The sequence below is a fragment of the Condylura cristata genome, unplaced genomic scaffold (assembly GCF_000260355.1).
Source record: "Condylura cristata isolate star-nosed mole 26May11 unplaced genomic scaffold, ConCri1.0 scaffold00011, whole genome shotgun sequence".
Taxonomy (NCBI): domain Eukaryota; kingdom Metazoa; phylum Chordata; class Mammalia; order Eulipotyphla; family Talpidae; genus Condylura; species Condylura cristata.
In genome coordinates this window covers 26,983,134-26,996,407 of record NW_004567112.1, presented here as the reverse complement: position 1 = coordinate 26,996,407, position 13,274 = coordinate 26,983,134, and the positions used below count along the sequence as shown (strand labels likewise).

Here is a 13,274-nt window from a genome sequence, read left to right as displayed (position 1 = left end):
CTAAGTGGCCCACCATTGCTTTGTATTACATTAAAAAATGCTGTGTTTTCAGCCACACACACAGTTACACATTCCCATGTAGATCCTCCTTTCCATGCTTTCAATAGACCACCTATCTGGGAAAAGAAATTCTGCCTCTCCTGGTCTTCCCTCAGTTCCTGATATGGCCTCCATCCCGCCTATGATTTCATTCACAAACTGAGATCTGGCCTGAAAGATATGACAATGACGAAACTTATCTATTTACTCATTCATCCATCGATCCCACCACTCAATGGCCACAGGAACTCGAAGGAGTTACTTTACCTTTTATTAAAATGGCATGATCATGAGAATTAAATAAGCAGACACAGAAATTCTGGTGTTGTTTACTTTCTCAATACAGCTTAATCAGTATTACTAGCATTGTTTATATTATTATTGTTATTATTTACTCAAGCATTTACTGCAATCAACTCTGTGGCAGGTAGACTTTTTCAGAGTCAAAGGATAGTAAATGGGAGCTGTCTTGAGATGGTTGAATGCTAGAGAGATGTGCAACACCACCTCTCTGCATCTACCTTGATAATTCATTAACTATAAACAAAATTTTAAATACAGCATTTCTTTTAGAAATCTAGGACTGTTTTATATTCTCGTAGGTCACAAACTCCCTGTCAGTATGATTTCTTCTTCTGAACTAGAGGGTTCATCCAAATGTGTGGAGGAGCCAATGTGAAAGGAGTGATGTGAGTTTCTGGGATATTTTTCTTTACCCTTGACAAGTTGCTGAAAAGACTTTCCAAGGTCACAAGGCAGTCCCATGTCAAACAATGCAGAGCCACCACCCTGTAGCCAGCTGGTGACTCTGACACCTGTTGATCATTACTGGAACTACACCAAGATTCCTCAATCATGAAATAATACCACAGCTCTTTGTCAGGATGACCTTGAGTGCAGTTTGGTGAGCAATACTGCAATCATTTAGAAATTAAAAAGAAAAACAACAGAGTCCATGGAAGGCAGCATGTAGTGGTTATAAAGCCAGACTTAGGTTTCAACTCCAGACTCTTACACTGAGGAGCTAGATGAAGTTGAGCAGCTATAAAGTCCTCTCTAAATCAATCTCTTCATTTGGTAAGATTCTTAATATGGCTTCTCATACCATCCATTTGTTTGAGTAGCTTTTTCTCCTATCTCCATTGGCCCCTCATGCTTCATGGAAATGAGTTAATACTCAGGATGGAGAAAACAAAGAACTTCAATACCAAAACTATCTTTATACTTCTCCCCTCCACCGCCGCCTTCTTTACCTCTTCAGCTTGTCTATTTCTGCCTCATTTTCTGCAAGTATGTGTTGCTTGGACTCTGATTTTCCCTCCTAGCCCTGAAGACAATCACTTCTAAGCCAAAGGTACCAACTGTCATTCTGGAAACCTCCCTCCATCTGTCCAATAATTCACTTGACAGGGCCAAGACTAGAAGTGCTACCTAGCCACAGTGATGGCAAAGAAGCAACAGGTGTGGGAGATGCTGGAACGGAGAAGAACCATGAGAAAGTTTTTTAAGAGGCACTTAAGACTTAGTTTGATAAGTGTGTTGAAAGGAAGGTAAAAGAAAAATGGAAAGGACCCAAGGTCGAGGCAGAATATGGGATTCTAGTTCAATTAAGAATTTTATAAAGGTTGAATTAGATGTCTAGGTAAATCTAGAGAGAACTAATGTTTGCAATGGTGAGCTATCCAATTTACAAATATAGTACATATATCCATGTAGTTAGGTCTTTTCTTTAATGCCATTCAATTAAGTTTTATAATTTTTCCACAGTTAGCTCTTGCATAATTTGTTTGATTCATATCTGGGTACTTCATGTTATTCATACTATTTTTTAAATATCCCTTAACTCACTGAGCATCTCTTTATTATCTGTTTGTTGCTGGTAATACAGAAATAATAACAACTTTTATATATTGCTATACATATATGTAGATTGCTTAGCCATTAATTATATTGTTAAACTTACAGGGTAGCCCAGGGTGGACTAGGCCACCCATCTGTGGGGCCTCACAATTCAGTTATACTGCAGGTACACATAAAAGGATCAATAACAGGTTTATTTACAAAAGGGAAAGGAATAGGATACAACCCAGGGAGAGAGCGGGATACAAAGTAACTGGAATACCTTATGGCTAGGCTGACTGAACACACGGAGTCACGCGGTCAGGAGAGTCTTTTCCCCAGTGAGAGAGCGCAAGAGGCAATCGCACCCTATTTCTCCCCCAAATGTCCCAGAATTCCTGCTAGCACTGCCCTTGGGTCCTCGCAGTTCTCTCCCTGGTACTGCTGGGAGATGTAGTTTCTGGGAGGTGTAGGTGTAGTGTCCAGAAACCTGGAGTAGGGGGTGGAGTCCATAAGACTGCAGAGTTCCTTTAGGACACCCTTCCCCTTAACAATACAAATATATAGAGAGATTGCTGTGTTTATTAATTAAACAAACTCACCTGTTGACTCTTTTTATTATCTACCTACATAATCATATACTTTCTGAAAAATAACTGCTTGGATTATTCATTTATTACTCTTATAACTTTGACTTTTTGCCTTGGCTTACTGTAATGTTTAGGGCATTTGATATTGTATAAAGTAGAAAGGAAGTGGGCTTTCACATTTGGTTTTTAAATTCACAGGGAAGCTTTTCAACATTTTGCCAATGTATTTTCCTCCTATCCAATCCCCTTTAATTTCTTTCTCTAGTAGATGAACACTGAGTATCTTCATTATCTGGGTGTGGATGAGAAAGGGCAATTTAGCATTGGTGCATATAGGCTGTTGAGGTAGGGGCATATTAGAAAAAGAGACAATAATGAAAAGAAAGAAATTGAAACAAAAAGTAAACTAGAAGGGATAGTGGGGCAGATTGTCCTGTCCAGTTTACTCAGATTTTAAAGAAGAGAAAATAAGTTGAATTGCTTAAGGCACAGGCTCTCAGCCTCAGCTGCACATCAAAATCACCTGAGGGATTCTGAAATAACTACAGAGATCTGAGGGCCAGAAGTGGAGCCTAGAGTGGGTGGTTTTAAATGCTCCTAAGGTCATACAAATGAGCTAGTCATCTTGAGAGCAGATGTCTTAGAACAGTGGTTTCCAAACTTGGGAGGGCATCAGAAATCCTCAAAAGGTTTATTCAGACATATATTGCTGGGTCCCTCAAGCAAGGCTTCTAGTTCCGCATGCCTGGGTAAGTATGAGATTTTCATTTCCAACAAGTTTTAGATAATGCTGATGTTGCTGGTCTGTGGGCCATAGTGTGAATATCCTTACCTTAGGGGAATAAATGCTAGTCAGGTTTTTTTTATGAGAATTTATGGGTGTGCAATTAAACCATAATCTTGACTAGCTTGGTTATCTCGCGCTTGTGTACACACAGAAGCCAGGGCAGTGTGAGGGAAGTGGGGTGAAATGGAAGAAGGAAGTCTAAGAAAAGAGACGGATACTATTAATTTTTCTAAGTTTAAATTGGAGCCACTTTTACTTCCACTTTGTTCTGTTCAAGTTGTGACTCACAAGCCACTAACATTTTTGGTCCTATCTTGACTCATGAAAAAATAAATCATCATTCTAGCAATTGGGAAAGATAATTTGCAACTTGAACATGACCATTATTATTTTTTTTTTTAACTCCTCCTGCAACCAGGGCTTTAACTGGTCCCCTTTGGAGTGGGCAGGCTTTACCTTGAAAGAGACTTACAGAACACCTCTGAGTCAGTAGGTGGCTGACCAAGGTGCTGAACCTCTTTTCTCCTGTGAGGGAGAAGTTTATGTGGTTGAGGGCATGGTTGGGAAATTGACTTGGAGGCTTTAAAAGCAAGGCTAGAGAACAGCAGACAAGGGGCTTAGGAGAGAGGGTATGTTCTTGGTCATGCCCTTCTGCAGGCCTTAGTGGTAAGCCCCACTCCCCAATTCCTTGCTCCATGATGGCATCAGAGAACTAGGAAGTGAGATAAAGCCTCAAGTTTTGGTTTCTGCTCTCTTAAAACAGCTTGATAAAATTCACCTGATAGCTCAGCCTATCACAATCTAGTATGTACTTGTGTGACCTAAGTATGACAAGGAAAGAACTATCTGGACATGTTACAACCTCTTCCTGACCATCTCTCAGAGTTCCAGCAGAGAATGGGTTTAAGGGACCTATAGCTTCCCCTTCTCGGCTTCTCCATTCCAGCCTCAGAGATACCCCATCAAGACATGTCCTTAAAATAACTCCTCTGAAGCAATAAGCCTGACTTCCTTTACGCTTCCTTTTTTCTCTACCCAATAGGCTTGCAAGGATCCAAACAGATTAACAAGAAACAATGCCATGAGAAGGAAGAAGGAGGCCTGGGTTACAAAAATCATTTTCAATTTGCAGAATGCCGGCAGTGATTACATTCAAACACAAGTAGTGAAATTCTTCCTAAAGTCGCACATGCACATATATTAATGTTAACATTCATAATGTCCTTTCTGGAAATACAGAGTTGGAAGATATACATGGTTGATTAATGTTAAATCAGAAGCTTTCCATGTTAAATGAAAGAGAAGCTGTTAAACAGCATTATAGACCCAGGCATTAAACTTGGGAGCTCTGTTTTGGCAACACCCTACACTTTAAAACTGCTTTGAATATGTTGTCTTTTGTTACCTCCAGGGTCTTTAATTTTTCTGGTGAGCTGCAGGAGGTACCTGCCACTACTTCCACCCCTTTCAACATAATCTTCTAATCAGTTGTATAAGATGATTATATCTTTCTGCACTGTGTGACTCATCAATATTCACTGTCTCCATTCCTCATTTCCCATTATTTCTCAGTGCTCTTTAATCTATTTCCAACTCTAGGTACTCTAGGGCTTCAAGCCTACTCTTACATTTGATGTTATTGATCAAGCCTTTCTTCTTAAATCCCTCACTCTTGTTTTTTCTTCTACTTTCCCCATCAGTTTCTTCACGGGCTCATTCTCCTCTTTATGACCTTTTAATGCTAATGTTCCTCAAGATGGACTCCCAACTCTTCTCATTCTTTATCCCTTCTCTCTCAAGCCTAAGTAATTCATCCATGACCAAGGCATTAAGTCATTCTTCATCTGTCAGTGATTCATCTCTTATCCACCTGACCTCAATTACATATATTTAACTGCCAACTTAATGTCTCTTTTAGGAAGATCAAGAGGTTTGAAGGCCCCATTCCTGTTTTCACGATCCATTTTCTTTGAAGATTTCCATCTCAGAGAACTAGCACCATTACCCATACTTGGCCAAAAGCAGGAAACATAGGATTTTTTCTGATGACACTCTATTTCCTCAAAAAGTGGAGTCCACATATGGGTAGTTTTAAAAGCTCCCAAAGTGATATGAATGAGCAAGCAGACTTGAGACCTGGTGTTGTAAGTGGTTCTCATACTTAAATGGGCATCAGAAATACTTAGTCAAAACAGATTGCTGGGCTTTCCTAGACCATCCCCAGATTCTGTTCATTGGATCTCCTAGCTGGTCCCTTAATCCTTCCCTTTACAAACAATTCTCTGCCATTGGTCCTCTAGACAACTGCTACATCTTCCTGGTCTCCTTCCATAAGGAGTCTTTTTCATTTAGAGCATGCCACTACTTCAAATGAAACATGTGAAGGGGTTCCCACTGAACTTAGGGATGGACATAAATTTCAACTAGGGTGACATGGTTACGCCCTAGATTTGGCCCCTTTCTAATCTTCCCAACCCAACTTCATAGCTCCTTCTTCCTCGCTCTCACCTGCACTGACCTGTCCTCAATCTCCAACTCACCCAAGATCATTCTCACAGCACCCTTGCACACCAAAATACCTGTCTGCAATATTTTTTGACTTTATTTATTCTATAAATTTGTTTCATATACTGTGTGTCCATATCATTATTTCCCAGAGATTTTGTATTTTTTTTTTTGTTATTACTTCCACATTACAATGATTAAAGTCTGTAACATACTGTCAGTGCTAACAGAGTGCCTGGCAAAGAATTGGCATGCAATAAATATTTATTGGAGAAATAATGCAAGGAAGGAATTAAAGACGGCTGAGGAGGAGTGAAAGGATGGGAAGGAAAAAATAACTGTCCACATTTACATCCCCATTCAGAATCACTGCAGCAGTTAGCCCAACATGAAAAAGAATCTACCTAACTGCACTCATTTATTCAACAAATACTTATATGTTCATAATTAAAAGTTACCTATTTTTGAGTCATAATTCTTCTATTTGGAAAGCATGGGAAAATACCGTCAGTATAAAACAAAATCACCTCTCATTCCACACTCCAATGATAAATTGTTATTAACATAATTTGGTATATTTCTTTCCAGGTTTTTCCTATGCATACACAGTACTTACATTCATTAGATACATAGTGTATCTCCTTAAGAAAGTCAAGAATTCCCAGAACACATGGACTTTAAATTGCTAAAATGTATGAATGCCTGTTATTGAGAAACCATTCCCCATATTGTTGTATATTAAGGGCTTTTCAACAGACACAAGCACTGTAGGGTAATAAACGCATTACCCTATTTATTCTTATTACTGGCAGAATGTGGGTTGGGGAAAAACAGGCGGCAGCTTTCTCCAGGTGGTTGAAGAGCACACTTACTTGTTTGTGGTTTGCTGGGCCCAGGTCAGCTGTCCTGTGAATGTGATTTATTTGTGGTCAAGGTAACGCGCTCCTCAGTCAGGTGTGCGCCCTAATCAGCCACGTGTTCCTGAGGCGGGTTTGGCTGAAGATCACCTGACTTTGAAACCCTTGGGCAAAGAGTTCCAAAGGCTTTGGCACAGATTGCCAGGCTGCCCCGGGTCAGATGCGGGGCGCTTGGGCCACGCGCCGACACGTGCCCGGCGCAGGGCTCCGCCCCCTCCCGCTTTGCGTTCCGCCTCTCGCGCGCGGCTCTCTCAAGCTCTCCCCGCAGCTCCGCCTCCAGACGACCTCCGCCAGTCGTCCCGGCCCCCGAGAATAACCCCGCCCCTGGGCTGCGGGCCCCGCCCCCGCAATCCGGGCCCTGGGGCTGCTCCGCCCAGCGGGCAGCTCTCTAGGCGCGGGGGCGGGTCCTGCGCGATGACGTGGGCGGGCGTGCGCGGTGACGGCTCGCGTCCCTGTTACTCAGCGGAGCACCGAGGCCGGACGACGCGGCCCGCAGCGCGGAGCCGCGAGCAGCCCTGGGTAACGGCCGCGGCAACCTCCCGGACGGCGCCGGTCCCAGCCGGTGGCCTTTCCTGTCCCGGTTCGCTGCGCTGCGGGTAAGTGCGGTGAACGCCCCAGGCCTGGGGCAGCTGGCGGCCCCACCGTGTTTATGTTATTGTGCTGCTGCTGCCTCCGCCGCCGCCTTCTCCGCGGTGACCCCCTCCTGGGAGTGGGGGCGGGAGCTCGCGACGGGCGGGGGGCAAGCGGCGGGCGGGGGCAAGCGGGAACAATAGCAGCCGGAGAGGCGGGGGCTGGCGGGGAAGCGTGAGGTTGCGGGACCCCGGCGATCGCCGGCCGCCCACCCGTCCCTGGCCCGCCGCCCCAGCTCCGCCGGTCTGTCCTCGCACGGGTCCCGCGTCCACGTCTGGAGAAAATGGAGCGGGGGGTGGGTGGCAAGTTCTGAAATACTTGGCGAGGGTCGGATCGAGGCGCCCCGGCATGCCTACCCCGGTGGTGAGGAACCGCGGAGAGCGCTCGGTCCCCGGGTCCTCGGCGCCTGCTGGGACCGTGTTTTGTTTCTCGGTGGTTTCTTTGTGCTAAGGTCCTGGGCGAACGCAAGCTGAGCGCCGAAGAAAAACTAGAATGGCCTTCAACTCTGGGCTGCCAGGGAGAGTCAGGGCCCAAGGCTTGGGCAGAAGGTGTCCAGCAAGCTCAGCGCAAGCTTCAGTGGTCAGCGCTCGTTTCTCTTGAGGGTCACTCGGTGGTGACCTTTTGACTTTTTCACCCCACCCTCCAATCCTTTGTCTTGCACTTGTCTTCCCAGTCATTAGATGGTGGAGTCAAGTCCATTTAGAGTATTGTAATGAACAAGCGCGTTTTAATTTCTCAAAGTTTCTTGTCAAATCTTTATTGTGAATTTAACACGTTGATTGCAAGGTATCAGGTAGATGTCTGGGGCTTAACGTTTTTACTATGAAATTTCCGTGATTTTTCTACTAGAATTCTGTTCTGGCAGTCCATTGTGTTTTGAGATTAGCACCCAGCAAGTACTTCCTTGGCAATTAGAACATCTGTTTATTTCATCCATTCATTCAACAACTGTTACACATTGTACTCCAATGGAGCGTTTGAAGGTAATGAGAAATACCTTTAATGAAAGATGATGCTTTGAAATATAATGAATGTCTCTTTCAATGTGAGGAGCGCATAAGTGATGTGTGTGAAACCCAGGTATAGTTAAATTATTGGTCATTTTACTGTTTTTCAGTAGTACCATCTAGAACTACTTGTGTAATGTTATATTAGACAGTCAGCTAGATTTGGTTTAAATGTACAATAGCTTTTCTTATTTTCAAACTTTATTTTTCAGTTTTAAGTCTTACAATTATTTAAAATATTTATATTAAATTCCCCTTGTTTGAGTTAAACCTAGGTGGTCAGATGCTGTGCCTGACAAAAACAATCAAATTGGGATTTTTCTGAAGGCAAATGTCGCTAATGTGCCTCTTTTGATATCTGGCCTGGAATATATGTATTCAATAAAAATTAAATTAATGAAAAGCTCATTGCAATTACTTCTAATGTTCTCTGTAAAGTTTTGAATGTTTCATGCAAACTCACTTCCAAGTGGCTACATGATCAGTTCATACATGTCTTACCTGTCACGATCATAGCGGCATTTTAATCATTCAGTGTCTATTTTTCTAATCTAAACTATTTGTATCCTACAATAAAACTTTAATGTGTTTTTTATGTGTGTTATACTGTACAATTGATATTTAACAAGGGTCTATAATAATTGCATTTATCCTTTTGTGAAAATAATTTGAAAAGTCTTTGGTGATTTCCTTTGAGTGGAAAAAGAACAAACTTACCAAGCTGAATAAAACTTCTATTAGAAACTTTAAAAAGTTTTACCTCATGCTAATAATATTGATGACGTTTATGGGCCTAAAACTATTGGCTTATCAAAGTTATATCTCTTTCACTCACTAGTTAATACATCTTAGCATTTGTTTTAAATATAAGTGAATTTGAGGTGAGCTTATTATTGATAGAGTAGAATTAAGAAAGTGACAATTAAGAGGGATGAAAATCTTGAGGTACCAGATTACTTATCTAGTTAAAGTATATCACAGGCCAGTAAGCGTTACTAATACAAATTCTTTGGCAGGGCATGTGTTAGGAGGTTTTCTTTTTGTTGTTGTTTTCTCAGTTTTGTTGGTTTCCTTAAATACCATCTTTATCAAGATATAACTCACATACCATAAAATTCACTCTTTAGAATATGCCTGTGTGTTTTTGTTTCTAGTATGTTTATAGGTTATGTGGTTATTACCACTAATTCCAGAACATTTTTTTTAATCACACCAAGAAATCCCATACCCATCAACAGTCACACCCCATACTCAATGGCAGTCATTCCCCATTCTACTCTAAGTTACTTCTCCCATTAAATTTTGGAAGAAATGCCACTTGGAAAAGAAATTCACTGAAAAGTAAATTCTAGTGAAATCATTGAGATTAGATCTTGACTTTTTGCTCAGTTTCTAGTTTTATAGAAATAACCTTGTGAAGATACTCATTACTCAGTGAAACAGTTTTAAGTAATTTGTTAAATGACTAATCACAGACTGTCCTAATGATAATTAACTTGTTGAATAGAGAAGTCTAAGTTGAGTTTTGATTTATTTGAGTCATCTGGATAGTTGAGATGATTTGCAGCACATGTAGAAGTTTAAAATAATGTCTGGCATTAAGAGCCCAGCTTTCTAGAGGTCTCTATCAAGTTAGTGCTATAGGTAGTAGCTTTTCTGATTCATGTAATGCAGGGAGATGTCATTATAGCCACATACCTTTAGATATGAATCATTTGCCTATTTCAGTGATCTGTCGTGCTTTTTGTCTTAGTCATGAACTATTTACCTCATAATTTAGGAGCTTTATCTTCTTGCTGTAATAATTTGAACTTTGATTTCAGAGATCAGTTCAGAGTCAACAGATTTTGCTATCTAAAAAGTCAGAATTTTGAAATAAGAGTTGTCCTCTATCATTCTGGATAGTAGGTGGGCCTATAACTGTCAAGGAATCATATCTAGGTTCACTTCTCAGTTATATCATCTGGATTTTGTCATCAGGTTCTACAGCCTTAGACAAGTTGCTTCACCTTTTTGGTTGAGTATAAACTGAAGCTGATGGAACTTTTTTTTTCCTTTGGTAGAATGGTGGTTTCCCAGGCAGGTCAGTCTTTAGAAAACATCCTGAGACAAAGGAGTCTCTTTGTTTGTTTGTTTGGAGTCATATAATTCTGTTTTTTTTTTTTTAAATGAAAGATTATTGTAATTTTCATAAGCAAAAAAAAATTGGATTATATTTTCTGTAATAGCCATAAAAAAAGGGCTTCACTGTAACTTAGGAGTTCTTTGAATAATAGATTTTATTTATTTTATGGTACCATGGTTACTTTTGAGATGTGCTCTCAGAGATTTAGTGGAAGATGTGAAAATAAAGAGTTTGATAGTCTCAAGAAGCTTATGTTAAGGCTTATTTCAACAATGAATATGAGAATATGAGCTTTAAAAGATATGAGAAGAATTATTCCAAACAATTCTGTGGGTTTTTGTTTTTTTTTTTTTTAATGCATACAGAACTGGGGTACAGGCCAGTTCTGTTCTCACTACAGGGGCGGTGAGAGAATTCACCAGAGACTGAGTGAGGAGTCTAAATGATGAAGTACACTGCTGAGGGGAGCAGCAGGCAGGTCAGGAGAGGTCTGCCAATGCCATATGGGTCATCTCCAGAGTCAGGATCTAACTCATGCTGAAGTAGCTCTGACTTCTTAGTGCTGTGCTTTAACCTGCTGCACCACCAGGGAGGGCCTGAAATCTAGTTTTAAATGGATTTCATGGGAGTGTGTATGTAAGACCTTCTAGAAAACAATAGGTGCCTTTTTTTCTTTTTTTTTTTTTTTTCCATGGTGGTGGGTTATACCACAAGTAGACATCTGTGTCACCTGTTACCTTTAGGTCACCTGTTAGCCTGTTAGGTTTGGTTAAAATCTATCAGTTCGTTAGCAAGTTAAGGAGTTTAAATAGTGGTTGCTAGCACTGGTTTTAGATCCTGAATTCCAGTCTATGGCCCAGGCTAGTTTAGGTTATATATCATCTTTGGGTCTCTTAGTTTTTTTCAAGCAAGAGATTAATAATAGCACATAATCTTACAGGACCAGGAGGTTTAAATAAGGCATTGCATATAAAGTGGTTGACACCAGTGCATTGCCTGGAATGCTAGATTTAAGTTGAAGTTTTAGCTATTGTTACCACTTATTTTTAACTTGGAACAAATGCAAAATGCCAAGTAAATTTAAAACTAATTAGATGTACAGTATACTGCAGATTCACTAAAATATGTCACTTGTTTCTCTTTGCATCTTTAGGGAGTTGATTATCTCAAATTGAGCTTAGTGATTTAACATTGGGACCAGTGGTTCTGCCTTAAGATTTGGAAATGTTTTAAATAATTATTAAAGGGAACAGATTTGCTACATTCTGTGATACTAAGTTGTTTGCCCTTGTTACCTTTCCTGTGGCAGAGAATTGCCTTCACTTTTCCTAGATTTATTCTGATAGATATATAAAGGAATGGGAACTCAGGAACTGAGTATAGCTTTATCATGTTTCCACATTTGAAGAAAATGGAATGCATTTGCATCTTTAATCTCATTGAGATCTTTGGTTCTATGTGAAGATTGCAGATTTGTCAGAGATCAGGTGTTCTCACCAGTTCATGAAGCATTTTCTAGATGTCTAGAAAAAATTAGTGAAGTTATTTGTAATGGCATCTGGAATTATTGCCTTTTAATATTATGTTTTTTAAGTTTGCTGTTTAGTGTTTGTATGATTACATTGGTATATAAAATTGCTTGTTCCTTAAGTACAGCAGCTATAAGGTGGTGCAGAATTTATTGAGAAGTCATTCTGTACCTATGCAGGTCTTAAGTAATGTGGGGGTCACAGGAAGTAAAAGTCAGTCTCCACTTTCAGTAATTATAATGTGATGGAGTTAAGGATAAGAATAAATGCATTTATATAATAATATAAGAAACCATATACAGTTAAGCATTTTATTTGCAAATTTCTTTAGTCATCAGGCTTCAGAACTGGACATTGTGACACTTGGAACATCCAAACCATGTTACTCTTGCCCAGTCTTTAAAATACAATGACTAAGTAAGTGAGAAAAAGATACATAATGTTTGATTCCACTTATATGTGGAATCTTAAAAACAAAGACCAAAAAACCCAAAACTAAGAAAAAAAGGGAATGGACTTAATACCAGAGGCAGAATTTGGGGGTAATGATTAGTTGGAGAAAGGGGTCAAGCATATACTTCATCAGTTATAAGATAATCAACTACAGTCGATGTAAGTGTAAAACATGATGAGTATAGCTAACACTTTTATTGAAATATAGGAAAGTTACAAAGAATAAATACTAAGTTCTCATATCATAGCAAGAACTTTTTTTTTTTTCATTGAATTGTGTTTATATGAGAAGTAAATCATCATGCTGTATGCCTTAAACTTTAAAAATACTGTCCTCTACTGGACAATCTGTTAACCTAATAAAATATATTCACTAGATAAACCACAAAAAGAAGTCTTTGTAACCAATTTCTGGTTAGAATTAAGAATGTGGTATAAATCTAATAAGAAAGGGCAAACCTTAGTCAATCTCAGAATCTCTTTTTAGGTTCATCTTTTACCTGATTTCTCATTTAAAGATAACTTTAATTTTTGCTTTTTAATATTTGTATATTCAGTAACCCCTCCATTTAAAATTCTGTTATTGTTTGTAATCTTATAGTTCAATAATTGAAGTTTTAATTTTTAAGTCATAAATCATGCCTTTTTTTTGCTTCCCATCTCAACTTTTATGCCCTTAATGTTTTCTTTTGTTGTGTTGGTAGCATTGATTTTAAAGTGTTATTACACAGCATATAAAACAAGAGTTAAAATACCTTTAAGGAGGCCCTCCCTGGTGGCGCAGCGGGTTAAAGCACAGCACTGAGAATCTAAAGCCGCTTCCGCATGAGTTCGATTCCCGCCTGCCCCGGAG

The 13,274-nt window shown here is 39.8% G+C and overlaps 1 protein-coding gene across 2 annotated transcripts in view; it reads left to right on the top strand.

Annotated features, from left to right (window-relative positions):
• Positions 1 to 7,125: 7,125 nt before the first annotated feature.
• Positions 7,126 to 13,274, top strand: part of MAPK8 (mitogen-activated protein kinase 8) — a 51,420-nt gene continuing 45,271 nt past the window's right edge. For both annotated transcript variants that reach the window (XM_004680669.2, XM_004680670.2), the window contains exon 1: positions 7,126 to 7,273. The gene's annotated coding sequence lies outside the window, so the exon portion shown is untranslated. The remainder of the gene's footprint in view (positions 7,274 to 13,274) is intronic.